Source organism: Vanacampus margaritifer, chromosome 18 (genome assembly GCF_051991255.1).
Source record: "Vanacampus margaritifer isolate UIUO_Vmar chromosome 18, RoL_Vmar_1.0, whole genome shotgun sequence".
Taxonomy (NCBI): domain Eukaryota; kingdom Metazoa; phylum Chordata; class Actinopteri; order Syngnathiformes; family Syngnathidae; genus Vanacampus; species Vanacampus margaritifer.
The window spans coordinates 13,009,388-13,036,329 of record NC_135449.1 but is presented as its reverse complement, the minus strand read 5'-3'; positions in this window follow the sequence as shown (position 1 = coordinate 13,036,329).

Below are 26,942 nucleotides of genomic sequence, written 5' to 3'. Positions count from 1 at the left end.
TATTCAAACCTTATTAATGGACTGGTCCCTTTAAATTGTGGGCCAGTCTCTTGGGGTAAAAAGTAGGAAAATACTAATTGAAATGCCCCAAAAGAGGCCGGCCCACCGGGCATGTGCCCTGTTTGCCAGAAGGCCAGTCCAGCCCTGCCACCCTCTGATTATTTTTTTTATGTGGCCCTAATATGCCGTTGTATGGCTGTTTGAATACAAAATTAAAATTTAGTTTTTAATGTGTACAGTTTATTGTGAACTGTTGTGAATGCAGATTCTGTTAAAGAGGTTTGGGCTCAGACAGTTTAGAATCCCATAAGGTTTGCTGGAGATACTATGATATGTCCATGTGTATGTGTATGTGTGTTGTGCATGTGTGGGACTACTGTCACAGCATTGACACATTTTTCCACATAACTGATGCAGAGCTGTCATCTCCATCTCTATTCAATCGCACACTCATATTATTACTGAAATCCCACCCAGAATGAATATATGGTATACAGTCAAACCTGCAACACCTACTCCACCTATCCATTTTTTTAAAGACCTCATTTCACTTTACTTTTTTCTTGTCTTCTTCTATTTCTACTTATTCTAATTCCTTATTCTGACACGCCTTTCACCAAGCATTCAAAGCTTCTTTGTACACCACGTCAGTACCCGATCCCTCTCCCTTTCATCAATGCCCTGTCAGGTGAACTTTTGAAGGCATGCATAGCAAAGAGGGCTTAACCTGACAATTCATCACGCAATCATTAAACATTCAGTAATGTCACATTTGCTATATAATGAGACACACGCCTGTACACTTTGTCAACAAACTACAAAGAGTCTTTGAGCGTGACGTACAAATATACAGTAGCAGTGCAGTCTAGAGATGGAACTTGAGTGATGTTTCTTTTCAGTACAGTTTTCATTCTGTTTTTGATGAAATGTGTGAAGGAAATTAAAACGACAGTATTGTACCGCTGTTGTTTTCTTTTCTTAAATACAGTGACATGTTATCAATAATACCTCGTTCACCACCAAAACAAAATGTTATCCCCCTGCTAATTATCTTGCAATTGAAAAAAGGGAGTTTAAATTTCACGTTAAAAGAGTTCATTGTTTACCTCGTCCATTGATGTGACATTTTGGCACACATCTGATGTGTGGGCTCACGTTCACATTCACATTCACATATAACTTATTTTTTCTTCATCAGAACAACTTGTCGGCCCATGTGAAGTAATGGAAAAGCATTGTTGTTCATAGCACTAACACTGTGCCCTACCGCCACACTTCTTCAGTCTGGCTAAGCCTTCTTATTATCTCATCTCTCTGTCAGATCACACTGTCAATCACTAGACTGTAAATGCGTGATGATAGACTTAACAGACAGATAACAGACACGTCAGCTGCACATAAATGCCTAACAACGAAAAGAGCTTTAATACGGATACCACACCAGCTTGTCTAGTCTTGTTCGTTTTTTTACCCATTTGGCATTTTTTTTTTACGGCAATAAAATCGGAAGAGTAAATTTAACTCTCTTAGTCTTAAATTTAACACTTTCCCTGAGTTCTTACCAGTTCCGAGTTAAACTTACACTTCCAAAAGGTTAAAAATGTAACTCTTTGGTAGAGTGAAATCACAACACCCATAGTACTTTTTACACTTTAAGTGTCTACTTTTACATGTCAGTGATATTTTTTTACATTGTCAGTGTTATTTCTTAACACCTAAAAGTGTTACTACCTTCCATTTTTGGAGTTTATTTCTCACAGTTTTAGAGTCACTTCTTGACAAGTTTTTATTTTCCAACCCAAATGGAGACAGTGCGACTCGAACCTAGTAACTAGCACTTGGGGGGCAACAACACTAACAAGTACACTTCGAGAAAAATTATTTTCTTGTAGGTCTAATTACCACACGACTCATGATGAATACAAATTGCCGGTACCGCAAAAATATCTGCACTGTAAGCGTTCAAACAACACCCAAGTCAGCACGCAGACTCAAAAATAATTAACACTAGATTTTTAACTCAATTTGACACTACAGAATTTACTTTTTAATTTATTTTTGACTTATTTTAAACAAGAAGAAATCATGTTATCTTGTTTTGCACTTGACCAGAATCTTTGTTTTAACCATAAAATTGGTACATGAATTTCCATGATACTGATGATATTATCATTTGTTTAATTTCTAATTACTATTAACTAATAACTATTTTGTATATTATTATTATTTGTATGTGTTGAAATGACATATCTCAAGGGGATATCCATTAAAGCAATAAGCTGATAGCTGTTAGTTTTACAGAAGGAATTGTGAATAGGTAAGTTTGTAAATAGTGAAAAGCAAGTCGGAGGAGGTTTACTGCAATTAATTATTAGGCCCATCACTGCTGAAATGCAACTTCAGAATATTTAAACCTTAAAATGTTGGAGTAGGTCAAATGGAGTGTAACTTCAACACATAGGCTAGTGTAAAAGTAATAATTTTGATAGAGTATGTGCTCCCTTCTGGAGGTCTGCGAAACAACAATAATTTATTCCTGCTATCCACCTTTTTTCAGATATGATATCGAAATACAGAAAGGGTTGGAAGGAAAAAAGCGATGAGATACAACAATGCAACAATCTAAAAGAGTGATTGTGGGCCTGTCCTTTTAAAAACAAGTGCATCACCTCATAAATCTGCCTGAGACTAATAAAGCTGTCATCTGTTTGATTTTCCTGGAGAAGGAAGCAGAGAAAGGGGGAAAACAAAATATGACCCCATCAACCTTATCTCCCTGGTTTATTTTGTTTCAACTGAGGTCATGATGATGTAAACTCTGTTACTATTGTTTTCAGAGAATATTTTATTTTAGGACATTAATCTGACTGTAAATCAAAAACCATATAGGGGCTCCATCCTGTGCATGAAGTAAGTAAGTAATTTCCAATAATAATGTAGTCCAAAATATCTGAGGCAGATTCTCGACAACTCTCCAGGTAATGTATATCAACATCTATCCATCCATTTTCTGTGCCGCTTACCCTACTCAGGGTTGCGGGTGAGCTGGAGCCTATCAGAGAGGACTTTGGGCAAGAGGCGATACACACTGGACCCGTTTCCAGCCAATATCAGTGCGCCCGTTGGGAGACCACACACCCATATGCCCGTATTTATATAATATCATATACAATATATAATTTAAAAAAAATATATATATATATATATATATAACTAATACAAAAATTATTCACAATAGACAGTTGTGATACAGACTAACGCCACATTCACATTAGTTATGGTAGGAAGGATAACCCAAATATTTCATGGTAATCATGTGACCAAAATATGCCAGGTATCACCTCAAAATTCTTTAGTGACCAAACAAACTGCTTGACTTGAGAATGAGCAGAGCATTTTCACCTTTTCACCTGACACCCTCCCCCTCGTCTATCCTCTATTTTGCACGGTGGGAACTTAGTATTCTACCGCTGCTTGGCTTTTATCACTCCTGCTGGGCTGTAAAGTGGTATGCTTGTGTGTGTTTCGATCTATTTCTGCCAAATGTGTTTATAGGTGTGAAATGAGCCTTTGGGTTTTTGTAGGCCATTTATGGAAGCGCCCAGGGCACCTGGAGAAGAGGGAGGCCAAGCTTCATCTAATATCCAGAGACTGGAGACTTTTCACAGAGGGTTAGAGTTGAATTGTGAGGTCGGGCATACGGGTGTGTGGTCTCCCAATGGGTGCACTGACCCTTGAAAGCCCCAAGACTATTATTGGCAGTAACCTGCAGTACCAGCAACCCAGCCGTGGTTTGCTAAGCTCCCAAGTGGGATGGGATGAAGAAGTGATAAAAATTGATGTATGGTAATACTAAGAAAAAAATGATACCGTTCACTGAAGCTTTTTCTAGTGTCTGGTATCTCAGATTTAGCTTATTTGTGTCAAACTAAACTCTTAATTTATTTGAACCATACCAGATGAATAAGTACAAATCCAGAGACTGCATTGGCTGATAGTGTGCCACTAGAACAGACCAGCCAACAAAGTGGTTAATAAACGTATACGTATTATTCTACTGACAATGTAATGTCAGTATTTTTCCATGTCAGTGAGACAAAATAAATCAATACTTGATTTGTAATACTCCAACCACAATATGGTTAATGGTCGCACAAAATGTTTGACCTACGGAATTTATGCCAAATGAGTAGGACTGCACAAACTGGTGGGGACTTCAATTACGTTGCAAATTGACCATTGAAAACAAATGCCAAATAAAAAATTTCACATTCGAGTAAGAAAGGGTCATAGCTTATTGTCGTCAGAAAGGAATGTTTGCATAAAAGCTATGCACTACAATCAGCGGACGCCCAGATGTAGTTGCGTGTGTATGGGGAAATTTGTCCCGATATTGAGCATTAAAATCTTCTGTTAAGCAGTCAATCAATAAAGCTAGGCAGTGTATCAATGCCTCGCTATTGGCTTCTCACGCCATCCTAGCAACAAACAAAAGGAAGTTTGCAAACTTGCACGTAGGACCTGATTGACGAACTAGCTTTGCTTAGCGCTAGCCAGGGCGAGGTTAGGAGATGGATTATAAATGGGACCAACGAGAAAAAAACATTCTGGTTTTGCCATTGGCCATGGTATAGCGTGGGATTGTGGAAATTGAAGTAAGTTATTTTAACCCTGTAGAACCCAAGAACCCTTTTCTTCTTTGGAAAATTATGAATTCTATATTAAATGACTGCTATAAGTTTACTGAACACCAAAATATGTTTTTTCAATTTTAACCCTTTTTTTTTTAACTAGCTCAGAGTTGCTAATTTATCCAAATATATATATAAAACATACTCCTAGGCATTCTGCAACATGATATGAAATAGATTAACAAAAAAAAACCACAATTTTACCATCTGATGGTTTGCTGAGAAGATGGTTTTGTTTGGATTGATTTCCAGCTCGACAAAACAGCATGTTGCCAGCCAACTTGTCACCACCACTCTGGCTCATGTAAGTGCAATATTCATCCATTAGATGGCCCCATGCAGGGGTCAGAAGTGGCACTCTGGACTTTTCAAGTTAAATTTGTAAAAAAAAAAAAAAAATGTCTTTGTTATTTGAGTAGCAGAGTTTATAGGGGCCAAATTTGACCCCATGGGTTCTCCAGGGTTAAACTAAAAAGAAGTGCGTGAGTTGATGGTTGATATGCTCTGTCAACGCACCGGTGTAGGCTATACATTTAATGAGATAAACGAATACGGCTTAGTAAATGTATGATGAAGATAAGGCACTATATAAGTAAAATCAATTAACAATCTGATAAAATTGGATGTTTCATTTGTTGGATTATGACTTATTTTTTCAGAAAAATGCAAGAGCCGTATTGCTTCGACGTTAACATAAATGGCAAATTAAGATTCTGGGCATATGTCCAAGCTCTACTAAACAATATGGTGGGCGGAAATACTTTGGAGGTCTGATAACTTAACTCAAATGGGGAAAAGGGGCTTGGAATCTGCCCACCTCTTTTGTGCCATTTATATAATCTAAAGAGCACACTCTACTAATTTCAAAAGAAAGTGGAGTCAAAAACTCTTCAATAAATCATGCAGGCTGTGTAAAATTCACGAGAGAATGGAAATGATGTCTGCTTTCTGTAAATCCATACGGGAGGATACAGTAAATGCATGTTCCAATACAATAGGTAAACCGCTAGAGCTTATCCTTTCAGCTTGCCACTGTGCCTGTGACCAGGATCTGAGGGCCGCTCTGCTGCCTTGCATCCACACACAAAAGAGCACCTGGTCAGGCATATAATCATCACAAACCCCCTTTAGTGCCGAGAACTCTGCGTCTTCCCCCAGAGGCCAAAACTATTTCCTACAACTTCTAGCAGCTGGGCTTCATCACCAAATGCTAATCACAAACACAATTGACTGTGAAATTTCAATGTCTAAAAACCCTGTGGTCCAAATCAGGGATTATTTCTCCACTGTGTACAGTCATTTTCGGAGCACATTTACAGCCATGTTCAGAGGAGGTGTGGAAAAATTAAGGAAATTAGGCACGGTATGAATTGATAACGAAAGGAAAGGTAAATTGCACGGTATTACATTGATAAAACCAGAGATGTTTTTTGCAAATCAAAATATCACATCTTCTGTTAGGCCTCTGAGACCCTCAGTTGTTTGTTTGAACACTTTAGTCCAATCTCCAGCATTACAATATATCCTGAGGCACTGGACTTTTATTAGCATCTTACATAAACATAAGCTACTAGGTGACCCAAGGCATGAGTGAGTTGCCAATAGCAATGCATTTCTCCCAACAGTAATGGGCAATTTAATACAACAGAGTCTCAACCGAAATTTGAATGTTGCTGTTTCACGTTGTCATATCTAATGTATTGATTAAATTTACATTATTGAGCATTAACATTCGTAGTTATTGTAATATAATTTACATAAAACAATTTTGTATGACATGGGCTTCCATTCAAAATGGATGACTACGGGTGAAAATGCATCTAGCTAATTAAACAACTTAAACATTTATAAACCAGAAATTCTTCTGGGGCAACATTGACTACTGATGAAGAAAAAAAAAAAGAACATGTGAAAGCAAGATCTAATCCGTTGAAATATTTACATAATTGTAGAACATAATGTTTAACGACAACTAGAAAAAGTGCAATTTCTTCAGAAATTGCGTGGGAATGCTGAAAGCTGAATGCTAATATAATTTGAATGCATGTGGAATGCTTATAAAGTAAATTTAAAGATAAATTATGTGAAAATTACTAATTATTAATTGTGGTTGGATGATAAATACAAAAAAAAAATGTCATTAATCATTTCTGTGAAATGATTTGATAGTTGGTATGCATGTTTATCACTTAGCATAATTGCCATGGATATATTTGCAATGTACAGTAAAAGGTGTGATTTGAATCCGCAACCTCCTGGTTACTGGACAATGCACTTTACCAACTGCTCCACTGGGCAATATTAGACAGCTGGTAATGATGATAAGTTGTATGTATGGAAAGTGGAACTTAGAAAAAGTTCAATGTCAGTCCCAAATGAATGGGGAAAAGTTGATATTTAACATTAAATTGTGTGAATACTGTAAGTAATGTGGAATCAGACGATATATATCCCGGGAGGCATGCATTTTTGAAGCAAGTTCAAATTTGAACGGTGTAAATCGGAAGTATTATGTGGGAATTGTTACACAGCAAAAAAAGTGTGGGGAATAAAAATCACAACAACATATATCATTCAATAATAATTATGAAAAATGGACAATGACCGTACCTTACATATAATGATTGCGATGTGCTCATCAGCCAGGCCTTCTGTAGTCTTCTGGGGTGATGATGATGATGATGATGATGATGATGATGATGATGATGATGATGATGATGATGCCATATCATGAACGTTTGTTACTCTGAATGCATCTCACTCTTCATCTGTTTGATGGCGACAGATACACAAAGAATTTGGTTTCCCTCAATCTCCATTGTAAGCTTGATTATTTCTTGAATTTGTGCTGATTAATCATATTGTGCAAATCTTTAAAAGTGTATCCCCCAAGTACAGTATATCAAAAGGAAAATGTACCAAGACAAAAAAAAAAAGTCATAATCCACTGAGCTTTGTTTTGCTTTAAGTAAAGGACAGGAAGTATAAATGCTTCACACTATTCATATTTACTCCACAAACAGCCTCTTTCTACGAATGTCATGACTAGCGATTTGCGATTTGCTCTTGGCCCGACATCAAAGTCATTTGAATATCAGTGCAGATCGAAAGAAAAGTAGTGCGGTGCAAACATCTTCCAGCGGCATTTAAACAGCCTCCCATAAAATAAATTCCATTAGAGTTTTTAATAGCCTCATAAAGCAGACTGTTAAACCTCTTATTGTTGCAATTGTCAGTCATTTCCCAAAAAGAAGACGCTCTATTGATGTTGCACTTTCCTAAAAAGAAGAAATCTGTGGTTGTATTTTGTGGAATTGTTATCATTAATATGACTGTACTCATGTATTGGATTATTTTTTCTATTTGTATTCTCTCATTCATTGCATTTTGGAATAGAGCCTTTCGAATGTGTTGTAAAGTCATACAGTAAAAACAATTATTTTGGGGAAAGTGTTGTCATGTCCATTTTCTGGTCATTCGTCAAGCACAGTTTTAGATCAAAATGCTCATCAGTGAAACACAAATGTGCGCCTGTAACTATTACTTGGGCATGTTTATCCAGTATGCTTTTCCAACATCAAACCAAGACCAGCATCACTTTTCTTATGGTTTTCCTAATATCAATTAGGACTGGGATTGCAGGAATATCCCTTGTTTACATGGATTGACTGCAAACAGCAGGCGCACTGTATCTGATTTAATTTGAAGATAGAAAATGAAGTTGAGGCCATATGGTTTCAGTCTGAAAAAAATATACAGTTTAAGTCTTTATTAGAGGCTGAGCAAAAATAAACAAGCTGTGCACAAGTGAGTGTTATTTTATTTTTTTTGTAAAGTGTGTAATCAAATGGAGTATTCAGATATAAACTCAAGAAACCAGCCTCTTACCTTGCCAAAGCATCCACCATCATAATTAGCATACTTTTTGTTCTCTACTTCAGGACAAAGATAACGATGGTGTGCTCAAAATACCTTCATTAATCATGCAAGCTTATTTCCACAAATCTTAAATGCAAAAAATATATATTGTGAAGTCAATCAGATACTGGAGGCGTTGACTTAATCTGTCACAGGGGTTAACTCGGCAGGCCTATGATGACCAATATAGCTCAACGGTGTCGTATGTTACCTTTGACAATTTTTTTTCTAGCCAAAAATGAACTCTCAATGACAAAGTCAGAAGCTAATCCTCCAATCATGTTAGCGCCATTACCAAATATACAGGCTAGTACCCCAATCATGACAGTGTCATTCCCAGTGTGTGCTTGTATACCAACAATAAATAACTTTAGGCTGTTTTTTTTTTTTTTTAAGAATCAATCTTTTAGGTCAAATTATTTCCAGTCAACTATTTAAGTCTAGGTCCAAGCCAAGCCTTTATTATTATTATTATTATTATTATTATTAATATCATTATTATTATTATTATGCCCTCGCAACACATTTTCAGCTTGGTGTAGCTAGACAGATTGAAGAGTAATGAAGAAAGAAGCTCCAGATGTTGCTGGAGATTCAAATTGATCAATTTGATATTTTCCTTCCTCAGTTTTATTCCTCTGCACTCATTTCTCTATGTATCTTGTACATTTAGTTTGTTTGGTTTGTTTGTAAGACTGAAAAAATAAACAGAAAGTGAACATTACTAAAGTATAATGTCTTATGCCTTTCACATAATAAACAGCAAATTAACTGTTCAATCTCTACAATAACCCGCCACGACTACTGGGCATAATACCGGATATCCGCAAACATAACGTCCGTCCCAAAAAAGGGTCTGACCATAAACAATGGCCAAAACTGCGTAAGGCAGAACAATTATGATTATTAATCAAGTTACAAGTCATCAAAACAGTGAGTTGAGTCCATAAAAGCTTGAATGAAGCCGATTTGAAATTATCATTGAAAGCAGCCTTCTTTATTAAGAAAATAAAATGTGTGTTTTTTTCTCTCTTTTTCACCCCAGAAATCAAGGGTTAGGGTTAGGGGTAAATGGCAAAGTATTCAACAACAAAAAGAGCACGATGAGTACGTGAGGATATGCGATACAATGTACAACCAAAACAGAACCAAAGGCGATATTAAAAGTGTAGAAAAAAAAAAGTACAAAAGAAAATCCAAGATAAACTAAATGGCTGGACGAAGTCCCATCTTGATGGCGTCGTCGGATTAAAAAGGCAAAACCGCTAGACAAAAATCGTTACAGGAAAGTCGGAACTCGGAACACTGAGGAGCATGAGCGACATCCAAGTAACAATCCGACAAGTTCTACAGCTTCGGCTGCACCTGAATACTGAGCTGATTGCGATGACTCCCAGGTGTGCAGCTGGGGACTCCGCCCACCCAGACAAATGCCAGCAGCTGTGAGAGAAGGAAAAAACATGACCCAGCAGACTGGCCTGACACACAAACACGACAATGTTGGCCATCATTACAAATCATTTGAGTGCCTCCGTCGAACCCCTGACACTGACTCGATTCAACACTGGTTAATACCCACTGATTTAAAGTCTTGTGAATATTGTCAGCTCAATTTGCACTTATTCTTAATTTATATATTTTGTAAAATCCTATCAAATATTTGTATTTGATTGAAATATGATGAGATGCCTGTAATTAATTCCTTTTCTCCCCATGAGCCGCACCATGAATAGCTGCTAGTAGTAAGCGTGACCTCCCTAAACAGCTCAATCTATTTTTTTGTATTCTGTGACGCCGCAGGTGCAGTCGTAGTAACGAAAAGCTTCGGCAGCTAACAGGATGAAGCGAGGTGTCATTATTATGCTCTTACCACCCTCATAAATCATTATGGTGTTAAAACTACAGGTGGCATGCAAACAGATTAGACCGTTGACTTAGCGCACATGTTTTTGGCTTAGTTTGTTTGCATTTAGCACCTGCAATGAGGTCTGATAGCAGCGTGTCTTATTTTCATCGCATGGGAGAGGATTATGTGAAAGATTCACGGTCATGTATGTAAAGTGCACTCAGCTCTTTGCTAGTGGATTGTATCCTGCTAGATTGTCATAAAGGTTTCATTCGTTATTTTTGTGTTTATTTAACCCTGGAGAACCCAAGAACCCTTTTCTTCTTTGGAAAATTATGAATTATACATTAAATGACTGCTATAAGTTCACTGAACACCAAAATATACTGTATGTTTTTTCAATTTTAACCCTTGTTTTTTTTAACTAGCTCAGAGTTGCTAATTTATCAAATATATATATATATATATATATAAAACATACTCCGAGGCATTCTGCAACATGATATGAAATAGATTAACAAAATAAACACAATTTTACCATCTGATGGTTTGCTGAGAAGATGGTTTTGTTTGGATTGATTTCCAGCTCAACAAAACAGCATGTTGCCAGCCATCTTGTCACCACCACTCTGGCTCATGTAAGTGCAATATTCATCCACTAGATGGCCCCATGCAGGGGTCAGAAGTGGCACTCTGGACTTTTGAAGTTAAATTTATAAAAAAAAAAAAAGGTCTTTGTTATTTGAGTAGCAGAATTTATAGGGACCAAATTTGACCCCGTGGATTCTCCAGGGTTAAACTTCACTATTTGCTCATCACTGGATAGTCAGCAAGCCATCATTTTATATTCTTGTTAATAGAAGAGAGTGAGAATGAAGACTGTTGACATGCATTTTGGTATACTTTAGCTGGTGAGCAGGAAGATGACCAGTACTGACAGGAACTTACAATTCAACTTGTCAGATTAGTAAAAAAAAATATTGATTTTTATTGTAGAAATTGATTCTCAGGGTCAAGTAGGATATCAACCTTCCTGCCCACCACTACTTTCTGGTCAGAACGATCGCCAGGAGAGTGAAAAGTGTATGCGTGTGCCTGTGTTTGTTCATACTGATGTAGAACAGCCTTGGTGGTAATTGTCAGGGTTTGGCAGGGCAATCAGTTCCATTAACTGAGTGCCATGTCTCAACACCTTGTACACAAACACACATTCACACACGCGCACATGCACAAAAGTCCTCGGCTGCTTTTGCCCCAGACTTGAGAAACAGAAGAAAAACGTCATGTTCTATGACACCAACTGGCTCAGAGGAACAAAGGACCAAAGTTCATCCACACATATAAACACAGACAACATGTTGAAGCCAGAAAATTATTTCAAAATGAATTGAATGTCTATGAGATTAATGTTACTAATAGTATAGCCCATGAGTGTTTTCATCACAGGCCACATAGGGCTGCTTATACTGTAAAACCATACAAAGGTACTACTGTACATCCTCATCGTATGATTATTAGTGATTATAGTCACTATGAAATAGAAAGATATAATTACAGTATGCAAGTACTGCACAACATATTTAGTGTTGAATGCCACCAACATGCATACTTATTCATTTTTTTTAATTTTTATTTTTTTATTTTTCCTGGAGAGCTCAGTATTGTTCATTCGGTAATTTTACCGATTTGACATGTCATCATCATTGCTCTCTTTTTTTTTTTTGTATGTGGGTGAGAATGTGTATGTGCGTGCGTGCGTGTGAGTGTGTGTATGCATACTTATTCATGATGTAGCGTTTTAATGATTTAAGTTGTCAACAATATCACCATACCAACTTGAGATTACGTTCAACGCACGGGCTGCTTATAGCAAATCAGCAGCTATTTGTTGAATACAATACAGACATTTTAAGTAAGATATAGTGTCTTAAATGTAACCTAAATGTACTTTTTTTTTAAAAGTTATTTTTACTTAAAATAAAATTGACAGACAAGATCAATCTGCTTATTACTTAATTATCTTGTTTCATCAAGCACTGATTGTCACATCCATCTAATTGGGGTGAAGTTTGTTCTCCGCATTTGTCCCATCCACTGAATGAGTGGTGAGCAGCAGCAGGGGTTTGTGCTCAGGGATTATTTGGTGATCTAATATCCCAATTCTAACCCATAATGCTGAGTGTCAAGCAGGGAGGCAAATAGGTCCCATTTTTTTAATCTTTGGTATGACCGGGCCGGGGATTGAACCCACGACCTCCCAGTCTCAGGGCGGACACTCTACCACCACTGAGCTGGTAGCAGTCTTGGCATTGAGTGTTAACAGTCAGTTTTAAGTACTGTGAGGCTTAAACATTTCCACATTTAAGATGACTGACCAACATCAAAGGTCCTGAACTAGGGTTTCATCAGTTGAATTTTCTTGTTTTAATATTTTGCTGAATCTAGTAATAAGATAAATAGAAAAATACAAGTTTGAAAACAATCAGACAAAAGTGCAATATAGCTCTTTTGTGTAAGCATTTTTTCCTTGTAAAAATCAGTTTGTGGTTTATTTAGTTATATTTAGTACGCTAATTTTTTCCTCTTGCCAGCGTATGCACTAGCTGCTCAGTGGTCTAGTGGTAGAGTGTCGGCCCACCGACTGGGAGGTTGTGGGTTCAATCGCTGGAAATCAAGCAATCAAAGACAATGATTTAAAACCACACAGCCAGAAATCCTGTATATCGTTAATTTAGTAATCCAAATACATGGCCAAAAAACAAATGTAAAACCATAATATCAAGAGCCATCAATATATTTTACTTTTCGCTACCTTTAGTTTCCAAAGTGTGCAAACTTTAGTGTTGTGCAATATTGATGTTCCGTTGCACTCAAAACTTTAAAAGTCAAAACACAAGAGATTTGCTTGTGATTGTCCATCCATCCATTTTCTTAACCGCTTGTCCTCATAAGGGTCGCGGGGGGTGCTGGAGCCTATCCCAGCTGGCTTCGAGCAGTAGGCGGGGTACACCCTGAGCTGGTAGCCAGCCAATCGCAGGGCACACAGAGACGAACAACCATCCGCACTCACAATCACGCCTATGGACAACTTGGAGTGTTCAAGTAACCTGAAATGCATGTCTTTGGAATGTGGGAGGAAACTGGAGTACCCGGAGAAAACCCACGCAAGCACGGGGGTGGGGGGGGGGGGGGGACATGCAAACTCCACCTAGGAAGGCCGAAGTCTGGACTCTATCTCACGTCCTGTGCAATGGGAGGCGGAGGTGCTAACCAGTCAGCCATCGTGCCGCCCTTGCCTTTAAATGTGTTGGCTAAAAAGTAGATTCTTCTCCATGTTTTTCTGACTATACCTGAGACAAAACTGAAGTCATTTAATTTATGATATATTGTTCAGGGAATGAACTTGATACCTTCTTCTTCTTCTTCTCCTTCTTCTTTTCCTTTTGGCTTTTTCCTTCAGTGGTCGCCACAGCGAATCAGTTGCCTCCATCTAACCACTGTCCTCTGCATCCTCTGCTCCCACACCAACTACCTTCATGTCCCCTTTAACTACCTCCATAAACCTCCTCTTGCCTGGCATTTGGAAACTCAGCATCCTTCTGCCAATATACTCTCTCTCTCCTCTGGACATGTCCAAACCATCTCAGTCTGGCCTCTCTGACTTTATCTCCAAAGCATGTGCCGTTCCTTTTGATGTACTCATTCCTTTTTCTTGTTTATTTTTTGTCTGGAGAGCTCAGCATTGTTCATTCGTTAATTTTACCGATTTGACATGTCATCATCATTGCTCTCTTTTTTTTTGTTTCCTTTTTTTTTGTATGTGGGTGAGTATGTGTATGTGCGTGTGTGCGTGCATGCGTGCGAGTGTGTGTGTATTCATTAGTTCACCAAAAACCTATTAAAAAATCCCAAACCATTCACCTAAACCGAACACTTCCAGCCAGAGCCGTGAGGCTGTCAGGAGACCAGAGGAAGGACCAAAGAAAAGAAAGGAGAGTGAAATCCAACACCAACCAGACACCACCCACCAGGTCACCAACCAGACCAGAGTCCTTCACCAACCCCAGAGACATCTAAATTCCAACAAATCAGGGAGACCTCAAGAGACCAAATGAGAGACTGAGGAATGTACTCATTCCTGATTCTATCCATCCTGGTCACTCCCAAAGAGAACTTCAGCATCTTCATCTCTGCCACCTCCAGCTCTGCCTCCTGTCTTCTCCATACCAAACAACATCACTGGTCTCACCACAGTTTTATAAACCTTTCCTTTCATTTGAGCTGAAACTCTTCTATCACACTTCAACACCTGACACTTTTCTCCACCCGTTCCAGCTTGCCTGCACACGCTTCTTCACTTCTTTTCCACACTCTCCATTGCTCTGGACTGTTGACCCTAAATACTTAAACTCCTCCATCTTCTTGGTCTCTTCTCCCTGTATGGAGCCTCAGGTAACTTTACTGATTCAGGCGAGTTTTTTCCAGTATGTCAAGTAGGACTGTGTTCATGTAATGCAAAGATAGAGTAGATCTGTGTTCACATGATTGTAGGCAAAGAAGGTGTTGTGTAAAGTAAGTTTTGTGCAGATTTGATTAGTATGGCTTGATGTGCTCTACACTTTTTTTGTAAGGTATTTCTGTTTTGCTCAGCTTGATGACAGCAGCAGTTGGGGCAATACTAATGATTATATTATTCCACCTCTAAATCTGACAATAACATGTGTCTGTAGTTGCACACAAAGTTGGCAGTCAACTTGCATAACAAGTCAGATGTCAGTGGATCATGAACATCCTCGAGCTAAGGAATATATTCATTATCCTCACACCATTTTTTAACAACCATGTATACTGCCTGATATTAAAAAAAATGATCAATCTGTCCATTTTAGTGGGTACACCCTAGACTGGTTTGATGTCACTTCCAGGCCACCTACAATACAAACCCAATTCCCAAAAAGTTGGGATATTATACAAATTGTGAATAAAAACTGAATGCAATTATGTGGAAGTGCCAAATTTCAATATTTTGTTCAGAATAGAACATAGTTGACAGGTCAAAAGTTTAAGATGAGAAAATGTCTCATTTTAAGGTTAAAATATGTTGATTGTAAATTCCATGGTGCCAACAAATCTCAAGAAAGTTGGGACAGGTAGCAATAAGAGGCTGAAAAAGTCAATTGCACTTATAAAAAAAACAGCTGAAAGACCAGTTACCACTAATGAGGTCCATTGGCAACTTGATTGGAGTATAAAAAGAGCTTCTTGGAGTGGCACTGTCTCTCAGAAGTGAAGATGGGTAGAGAATCGCCAATTCCTCCAATGTTGATAGTGGAGAAATATCAGAAATGTTTACCAGCGAAAAATTGCAAAAAGGTTGACGTAATCATCATATACAGTGCATAATATCATCCAACGATTCAGAGAATCTGGAACAATCTCAAGGTCGAAAAATCATACTGGATGCCCATGATCTTCAGGCCCTTAAACGGCACCGCAAACAAGAATGCTTACTGTAAGGAAAATCACAGAAAGGGCTCAGCAATACTTTCGGAAATAATTGTGGGTGAACACAATCCACCATGCCAGCCGCCGTTGCTAGATGAAACTCTACAGAACAAAGATGTTCTTGTCCCAACTTTTTGGAGATTTGTTGACACCATGGAATTTAAAATCAACATTGTTTTCCCTTAAAATGATACATTTTCTCACTTTAAACTTTTGACCTGTTCTCCATGTTTTATTCTGAATAAAATATTAAAATGTGGCACTTCCACATAATTGCACTCAATTTTTATTCACAATTTGTATAGTGTCCCAACTTTTTGGGAATTGGGTTTGTATAAAAACGCAACCATTCAATTTGCTTGTCTTTCTAATGATGACGCACGTGATTGGTCAAGATGTGTGGTGGTGCTTTTGTGTCCCATACTTAACAGAAGGCAGACATACAACACAGCAAGTCCACAAACCGGAGGGAGAGAGAGAGAGAGAGAGAGAGAGAGAGAGAGAGAGAGTGTGTGTGCAACAGAAAATTCGTATATAGTGAGAGACTAGACACAGGTAAGGTGGGGAAAAAATGAGTGACAGAAATGTGAACATGTTTTAATGTAATAGATAGTTCGAGAGCATAGTGCAGAAGGTGCAAATTTAAAAAATGTAACATTGGGCAGGTGCCGTAAAAACCTGCCTGGGCATATATGCATACTGATCATCTGGATCTTCATCCTTGCCATAACATAACAGCTTTTGATTGCATCATCAAAACATCCTGTTTTGACCAAGTTGGTGACAAAAGTCTTCTGGCCAAATAGTCCTACTGGAAATGCACTTAAGAGCTATTTTGGGTGACTGTCCCTACTTTAAAAAATATATATTATTACTATTATTTAGTGGATGCAGCTTCTTTATTGTGCACTTATATCTGAGTTTTCTGAGTGTTTATCTATTTTAGTGCTGTCAAAGTTAAAGCGTTAACTGATTAATTAATGACAAAAAAATATTGCATTAATCATGAATTAACGCACTATTAATTTTGACCATAGATTATCCTTTAGCGCATAGGTGTCAAACTCCGGTCCTCAAGGGCCGAGGTCCTGCAGGTTTTGGATGTTTCCCTTCTCCAACACAGCTGATATATGATCAGCTCATCAGCAAGCACTGCATAAGCCTGATAACGATCATGTTGATTGGAATCAGCTTCTGTTGGAAGAGGGAAACATCCAAAACCTGCAGGACTAAAGCCCTCGAGGACCGGAGTTTGACACCTATGCTTTAGCATGACAGCGGATAGTAGCACAGGTTGTGTTTAAGCAATAAACATAATTATATGCATTAAAGTAAAACATTTAATAAATGTTTGTGTATCACATTTAGAATATTTCTTCATGTCAAAATATTGGGGTCATTTTTTTCCATTTTAAATTATGCAAGTACTTCACTGATTAGAAAAAGAGGTGGCTGAGCGTGTACAGTGGATCAAAAAATGTTGAAGATGTTCTCATAACATTAACTATCAAAATAATTAACACATAACCGGTGCTCTTCAAATTTGGCGGGAAAAAAGGTTGATAAAATAAGCCTTTATTATTAAGCGATTAATTGTGATTAATCAAAATTCAAAGATTGTGATTCATCTGATTACAAATGTAATCGTTTGACAGCTCTAATTTATTTATTTATTTTTATATAGTAATTTCTCAGTCTATTTTGGCACCTCAATTTCTTCCTTGTGTGTTTCACTTTGTTGTCTTAACCATCTTCTGTTTGAAAGAGGACAGCCTAAAAAGCAACAATTATGGGACAGTAATTGGCAACTGGCAGCTAAAAATATAAAAGATAAATAGGGAAATAGGGGAGGCAAAAAGGCAAACCCAAATCTCAAAACAAGCCGGGAAAGAGTTGAAAGGCAAGTAATGAAACACAATTCCCTTGTGCTCAGTAAAAAAAGATGATGTACCTCCTTTTATCTAAGTGTGCTATATATATATCTCGGGCTATTTTCTGGTTTGGCTGCACTGCATAGTTTAGACAGTAAACTAGAGACAATTGTGGGATGGAGAAAAAGGTGGAGAGTCACAAGATGGTTCCAAATGAAAGGATGCCAATCTGTGCATGTCAGCGTTCCCGTGCTGCTCAAAACCAGTACAGCCCTGCATCGTGCATACCCTCCTCCCCTTCCTTTAGCTGGGCTGAGGAAGCACGGAGCACAGAGTGTTGATAAAGGGGGTCTCTGTGGGTGGGAGACGGGGGGGGAGAGGCAAGACGGGAGGGTAGGAACCGAGGTCTAGTTACACAAAGTCTGTAAGGGTTCTTCCCAGAGGGAGCTTCTCAAGCCAATTCAGAACGCCATATTGGCTCTTTGGAGACAACCAGACTGTCTCACTCTTGCTCACACACAAACACGCACGCACACAAGTGCAAGTTGTCCATCCCAGTTTATGCCCGGACCCCAGCCTGTCAGGCATGGCTTGTTAGAATATATTTCAGCAGGAGAAACAGCTTGTCCTTGCTGTCACGTTTGTCAGAGAGCGAGAGATCAGCATGCGGATACACAGCACGATGTATCTGAGGGAATGTAACTTCTTGACCGTTGTTTATGTCTGCGAAATGTAGAAGATTTCAAAATAATCCGAGTCTTACATATTGAATATGAAACAGGTGGATGGAACTGAATATAAAAGGATGGAATCTCACATCAATCTAGTACAAAAAAATCTAATTAAAAACCTCATGGTTCTGCTTGTTTTGTTTAGTTAAACCTTTGAGAAATATATATTTTCAATTAAAGCTTAACCCTGGCGAACCCAAGAACCCTTTTCTTCTTTGGAAAATTAGGATTTATACATTAAATTACTGCTATAAGTTCACTGAACACCAAAATATATGTTCTTTTTAACCCTTTTTTTTAAAACTAGCTCAGAGTTGCTAATTTATCAAAATATATATATAAAACATACTCCTAGGCATTCTGCAACATGATATGAAATAGATTAACAAAAAAAAACACAATTTTACCATCTGATGGTTTGCTGAGAAGATGGTTTTGTTTGGATTGATTTCCAGCTCAACAAAACAGCATGTTGCCAGCCATCTTGTCACCACCACTCTGGCTCATGTAAGTGCAATATTCATCCACTAGATGGCCCCATGCAGGGGTCAGAAGTGGCACTCTGGACTTTTGAAGTTAAATTTGTAAAAAAATAAAAAATAAAAAAATTTGAGTAGCAGAATTTATAGGGGCCAAATTTGACCCCGTGGGTTCTCCAGGGTTAAACCCAGCACACACAAAACGACTTTCAATATCTTAAATGGAAGGGACCCCACAGGGGGAAAAAATTGGCATGTGCATTCTTACTGGTTTTACAGTGATGGACCCTAAATGACCAAAAAAGCACACCACACATGACAATATCTCCTCACCTGAAACCAAATGCCTTTCATAGTAGTCAGACTGACCTGTGACAGGCAGAACGATGCAACAGAGTGGTCATCCATTCAGAGAAAATGGCAGATAAAAGACAAAATACACTAAATCGGGCTAAGTGTTAGTTTATCTGGTAACTACACTTGCAAACTTAAGGTGACCAGAAGTTAAAACAGAGACACAAAAATTTTGATGAAAATCACATTTACAATAAATTCCCACCAGGGATGATTTATAACAAATGTAATAGCTAGTCGATCTGGTGAACAGTGGTTGTGTTATTAATTAAGGCCTAGCAAAATCCGATCCTGGACCTGGGACCGAGACTGTCCCATGTTAAACCGGGACGTCTGGTCCCCCGATGCAAACTGTTCTTTGTGTTGTTGTTTTTGCGGTGGATGTCTTGGGAAACACGTTAACAAAAACACTCAATGAAACCATTTGCTCCTCTATTTGAACCTAGCAACTTTCCTGTTCTAAATGGCTAAATTCAGTTTCACATTACAATCACAGGATCCGTGGAACAACGACCTCGATATTGACAACACAAATGGTGATTTTTTTATCGTAAATATTACAAAACTTTACAATTGTTGACCTGACATTCAAAGCGGAAAAACACAATAAGTTGTGGCTCCCTGCAAATATTTTAGCTACAAGTTCAATTAAACAAGCATTACATTATATTATTTTTTCAGTATTTTTAAATGATAGATTTGTTTGGTAGATAAACATGTGATTTTTCTTATGTAAAACAGCCCTTGGCTTAGCAAAAGTTGGAAAACACATGATCTAATCATTACTCTCCTAAACAACAGTTCCGGATATCCAATTCAATCCAATCCAATGCAAGTTCTCCGTTGCATAAAACAGACTTCATTCATCCGTTTTATGCACCAAAAATATTGTGTTGGCGACATACAGACTCTGTATGCTAGTCTCGCTGTCATCTACTATGTTATGCAAGTAATGAAAAGCACTTCCAACTGCTATGTGGATCTGGTGCTGCAGGCTCTTTAAGTCACTGGTAAGCATAGGGAACGTCCCCCAAAAAACCCAAATACAATAGGAAAGCTGTAAATCGGCTTCTTCCTCAGGTCATTGAATAGGTGGAGGCTGGTGCCTGTGGATCTCACTCCGCTTCGTCTGTCCTTCCTTCCTTTCCTCAGTCTCTCCTTTGGTCTCTTGAGGTCTCCCTGATTTGTTGAAATTTAGATGTCTCTGGGGTTGGTGAAGGACTCTGGTTGGTGGCCTGGTGGGTGGTGGGTGGTGTCTGGTCGGTGCTGGATTTCACTTTAATTTCTTTTCTTTGGTCCTTCCTCGGGTCTCCTGACAAACTCACGACTCTGGCTGGAAGTGTTGGGTTTAGGTGAACGGTATGGGATTTTTTAAATAGGTTTTAGGTAAACACGCACGCACACACGCACATGCACATACACGTACTCACCCACATACAAAATAAAAATTCATTTAAAAAAAAAAAATATATATATATATATAAAAATATTAGCCATTAGCCGCGGGGGTCACGGTTAGCTTTGCAAAAATGTAACCCCTCCCTCACACGCACGCACACACGCACATACACATACTCACCCACATACAAAATAAAAAATAAATACAAAATTAAATTAAATTAAATTAAAAATTAAAAAAAGAGAGCGCAATGATGATGACATGTCAAATCGGTAAAATTACCGACTGAACAATACTGAGCTCTCCAGAAAAAAAAAAAAGAAGGAAAGCTGTAAATTGCTACAAACATACATACTGCCATTTTGGCTAGCATATTTTACGCTGCTTTGCCTCATTAGGGTGTGTTTGGAAATTCAGTCGCCTTAACTCTAGCTCTGAGCGTGCAAGTGTTCCGACGGGCAGAGCGTACTGGCTTTTCTTGGAATTTATGAATGAAATCCACCATCAGCCCATAATCTTCGCATCTTGCTTGAGCAGCTTCCTGCCTGTAACCCTAGAGCTCTACATGTGCCTATAAACCGTACAGATAACGAGACCCAAACAAAGGGTCGTTTGGACTGTTACTAAAACTTTTTTTTTTAAACTGATATATTTTTCCCAAATCATTACCATGTAAAGGCACCTTTTTATTATTATTATCATTATTACGTTAAAAACCAATGGTCTGGATTGTCTTTATATTTTAAAACCGCTCACTCACATTACATCAGCATCAAATTGGGGACAAAGTGACTCATGTTTGCTGGAATTTCTACATCGCCAGACTAAGCAAGACACATACGCACGCCCACAATCGCACACACACACACATTCGTAATAATATTTGGCTATTTTGGTTGATTGCCTTTGATGTGAGCTTCCAGTCCCCGCATGGTGCCTCGTCTGCCTGCAGCTTGCCAGCTTCAAAAGCTGAGCTGACCTCATTTCCGAGTCCTCCTGCTGAGTCTTACATACTGCAGATGGTCGGACACAGGGAGCTGATCATCACGTTTGCAACAACACATTTTGTTCCAGTCACCTTCGCTCTCTGCCTGTTAGGTAGCCGGTGTCAGTGTGTGTGAGTGGGAGGTTCACACAGGTTATGGTCTCGTCTTTGGCATGAGATTCACACATTGGCCCCGCTTTCTGGTTGTCAACTGATCACATGGGAGCTCTGCAGGATTTTGTTTCCTTTATGTTTTATACAGGGTTTTCCCCCAGCATTGTTATACAGACTATTTGTAGAATAATTAATATATTCATATAAATACCAAATATGGATAATAATAGCACAGAAAGTGTCTTGCTCAAAGTAGTCAGGTAGCAAACGAACATCTCGTCAACATTTAATTTTCATTTTTTAGACACCTCAGTGAGACCCGAACCCGTAACCCTCTCGTTGCATAACCCGAGTCTACTGCTGCACCAGACCAAGAAATTAAATATTTGATAATAGATGATCTAGCTAGATGGATATTTTATTCATACCATGAGAGCACTTAATATCTAATCATAATGTCACCAGGTGCGAGGTTGTGCTGAATCTGCATCCAATACCGGATCAAGACGGTCTGTTCTTTGAAACTTCATTTGTTTGACCTTTCATTGTCAAGCTTAGATCCACAAATATGATGAGTTTTCCTGACTGAGGCAATAGTTCATGCCAGTGTAGCGTAGTAGCTATTGCAGTTTTTTGTTTTGTTTTTTCATCATGGTTATTGTAAGGTCTCTGGCATTGCTTCACTTATCTTTACCAGGGCTTTGCACCGATTCTAATTTCCTCAATCGATTCAATTTCAATTCACAAGAGTTCAGCTCGATTTGGTTTCAATTACTACTATACTCTATTACTATAGCCTAATAATTCATTCCAATATTGATTAAGTATGGAACATCAATTCCTCTCATATCAAGGACATGATAAAAACAAACATTAAACACCAAATTAAATTTTGTGGAGGCAGTAACTGGGTTATTTTATTCGTTAAAAAATGACTTCAGCAAGGATGAGATGAAAATACTTTCATAATTCAATTGTAAATATAAAGTTAAAAGATTCTGAATCGTCTCAAAGTGCAATAAGTCAGATCCTTCATGAATGTAAGAAAATACTTCATGTGAACAGTAAATTTCATGGTTTTATGAATCGATTTCAGGCTCAAAAAGGAAAATTGATTCGATATTGATTTTTTTTAAACCCAGCCCTAATCTTTACTATATGCTATAACATGTATTTAATTATGAATTGAAAGAATTTGGATAAATTGGCCTGAAGGCATCTTGTATAGACTATGAAAAGCTTTTGTAAATGACCTTTTCATTTCAATTTATGCCTCTAAAACATAATGTTAGACTTAGAAGCTAAAAATAATTGTCCGCTTAAAACCCTTTGCATTTTTTTTATCATGTTTTGGCAATCAGCATGTTTCGGGGGATGGAAATACTTCAGAACATCAATGTAAAGCTGCCACTGCTCATATACCAAACTCTTAATCTGACCCTGCTGTGATGCAAGCACAAATTATATTAGTGACGCCGCTCTTACTCCAATTTAGCATTCACAAGTCTTGCTGTACCGTACTTGATAAATTATTTTAAGGGAAGGAAAACCAAATAGCAAAAGACAACATAACATACAGTATAAAAGCATTTATATAGTAGTCCAAAAAGTGACCTGAGAAATGGCTTGTCAAGTTGTCAGCAGATGATGCCGAACCGCAGACATTGATCAAACTAAACAAACTAATGAAGCCATAACATATATTTTATAATATTACCCTCATCAGGAATTAGAAGGAGGAGTTAGTTCCAACTTTGCTTTTCTGATGACTGTAATAGTCTTGTGATTGGACTCCCTCAAAAAAGCATCAAACTACTACAGCTCAGATTCTGACCAGAACATATTACTCCAGTCGTAAAGTCTTTAAACTGGCTAAATTAACTAAATTACCGAATGAACAATATTGAGCTCTCCAGAAAAAAAAAGAAGAAAAAAAAGAGTCTTTAAACTGGCTCCCAGTCTGTTGTAGAAGAGACTTTAAAGTTTAGCTATGGTCTATAAATCACTGAAAAGTTTGGGTTTTGAATACATTAAAACAATGCTAATGGAATTTAAACCCAGTAGGGCTCTGACTTCAGGTCCAAGTGAACACGGTGAAGCAGCATTTAGCTGTTATGCTGTACCCAAATGGAATAAGATGGCAATAGAAGTGAAGTCAGCCTGTGTAAGTGTAAGTGATTTTAAATCCAGGTTAAAACTATGTGTTTTCCCCTCCACACCAATGATTAATATTCCCCCAAAAATTAAAAGCATGTTTTCTAAAATCTTGTTCTTGAACTGATCTTTGTTCTTTGAGTAATTTTAGTAAGCAACTTTTTATTTCTTACCTTTGCTTTTAAATGTATTTTTCTTTTGTAAATGCTTTTAAATGTAATTACTCAATCAGGTCATAAGTTGCATGTCCATCTGGTAAAGTCACATACAGATGTATGGATTTGAGAAAAGAAGTAAGATGTTGTGATAGCATACATTGTGACCTAAACAATGTCATTTTAATTTCACCTTCGATTACAGATTACTTTTTACATTTACATTTGCTGTTATTATTATCTTGGCACATTCAAAGATGTTTCATTACCATTATTAGAAACTGATTCAGAATTGTAAAGTATTTTAAGTACTATATAGCAATGTTTAGGTTAAGCCAGTACATGTTTGCCATGACACAGTGGACTTTTGGCAATAATATTAACCTATAGATAATAATATTACTATGTATTTATTACCAATTTTGCCATGCTGTGTTGCATGGTAAAATACTTAATAATATAATAATAATAATAATAATAATAAATAGAAAAATTCCCGCAGAAATTTTGAATGGGACTGCTGACTCTTGTAAATGAGTTGAACAGTTTAAAATTTAAACGACTGGAATCGGTCAAGAAATGTGGAAGTTAACCATAATCAACATCAACTAAAAGTATCTCACTGTCCCTGAAAATGTATTTAAAAAAATGTAAATGAGCTGAACAGTTTAAAATTTAAACGACTGGAATCGGTCAAGAAATGTGGAAGTTAACCATAATCAACATCAACTAAAAAAAATCTTACTGTCTCTTTAAGAAAAATGCAAATTCACGCACATATATTTGACTTGGAGACGTCACGCACCCACATTCCATTGATATTGTATGAGAGACGCACACCTCGAACAAAAGCCTCTCACGACTTAACGGTTCAAGATGCAGATTCAAGAAATGGCTCGTTAGAACGGCAAGGGTTTGGGGAACGCGAGCATGTTCTCACTTTTTTAATCGGATGAAAAATGACCAAATGAGAGCAGGTTGAAAACTTATGATTTATCCAAAATGAAGAGGAAAAAGGAGGCGAAGTTAGTCCGACGTCTCTTCGCTTAAAGTGAAAATAAAGGTACTAAATGACACCTTAGCCAAATAAAAGTTAGTTTGTCTGAAAGAAGAGACTTGTCACTACAAAATGTGAGAATTTGATGTCTAGTGAGCAAAGATTGTGGCCATGGTGACGAGTTGAAGTGAAACTTTTGACTTTTGGAAATATATTTTTTTGGTTCCCGCCACTCAAAGCCTAATTGCTCCACAGAGTGTAATAGAAGGCTATTTCACTCACTGTCTTTGAACCCGCACAGGGGGGAGAGCTTTCATTCTTTAAAATAAATTTCGACACTGAGCTAAAGATGGGAAAAATTGCTACAAAATGAGCTAAAATTCATATCGGTCGGATAACGTATGCGCGCACAGCGTGTCTTGGAAAAAGGTGCTTGATCTGTAATTTGTTCCCCCTTTCTCCATTCATTTCCTATGGGAGTTTTTTGGGAATTGCGTCGCCATGGTAACTTGGAATTCCTAGAAAAGTAATGCCGCACCGAGTCAGATCGAGCCGCATGGTTTGCTACCTCATTTGTCCCGGTGCGATCTACGGTACGGGCCGCATTTTTGCGGAAAAATCTGGGGATTTTCTAGGGTGGAGAGTAATATGTGCTGCTTTCAGCAGTCCCATAATAATATTTACTTGATTAAACGAAATAAGCAGCTTCTGTATAAAAAAAAAATCTTATTTTTCTTGATAGGAAGTACAGTAATGTTTTAATTGGTGTTTTTTTACAACATCATCAAAACATTACACAGAGGACTTGAATTTTACCTGTCAAAATTTGACGCTGCTGGTCAGCCAGCGGTTTGGAGGCCACAGCACTTGACACACACAAGACATTCAATTGTGTGTTCGGCCCCAATGGGTAAGCAACCGAGCATTCGCTCCGGGTGTGTGTATGCAACTGAAACGGTAACATACTGACCATATCAACCCCATCCTTGGAGACATTATCTCCTTCCATTTCCCACAAGCTGTGAGGCAAGCCTCGGTGCACATGAAGAGAAAATGATGGCGAGAGATACCGAGTGATGGAAATCACCCGACACTTCATTAAACCGCAGAAACTCATCCATGTATCCCACTTTAAAATGAACACAAGCGTTGTCAATTCATAAACGCATCATATAAGTGAAATGAAATGTGCAGAAGGCAGCAATGGTGAGAATTCATCCTCAATTGAGTTTGTGAAAAGAGAGAATTGGCAGAAGGAAAAAAAATAGAGCTGAAGTTTTTACTCTTGTTTCCTCGTTTGGCATTGCTGCCCTTCTGAAGGTTCCCTGAATGGCAAGCAGCTTCAGGCTGGAGGCTATTACAACGGTTTTCATCAAGTTACTTGGCAATGGTGTCACACTCCACGCTATGCTGCGTTTTCACAATGAGCCACAAATCCTATGATATAATACCACTTCTAGTGATGTTTCTTGTGTTGCATTGCTACTAGACATGGGAACTTCACTGTTTCCATCAGAAACACAGAATTTATTAAGCATCTGTTCAGCAAAGCGGAAAAAGTAAATTAGCTTTTTTTTTCAAACTTTCAATCTTCGAGGTACTAAAAGCAGTTTATTTACCCAGTCGCGCAATGATTAATGGAATATTTCGTTATGACGTCAACAGAGATGGGAAGTAACAAAATACTAATACTTTGTTACTTTACTTGAGTAGATTTTTTCAGTATTTTGTACTTACCCGAGT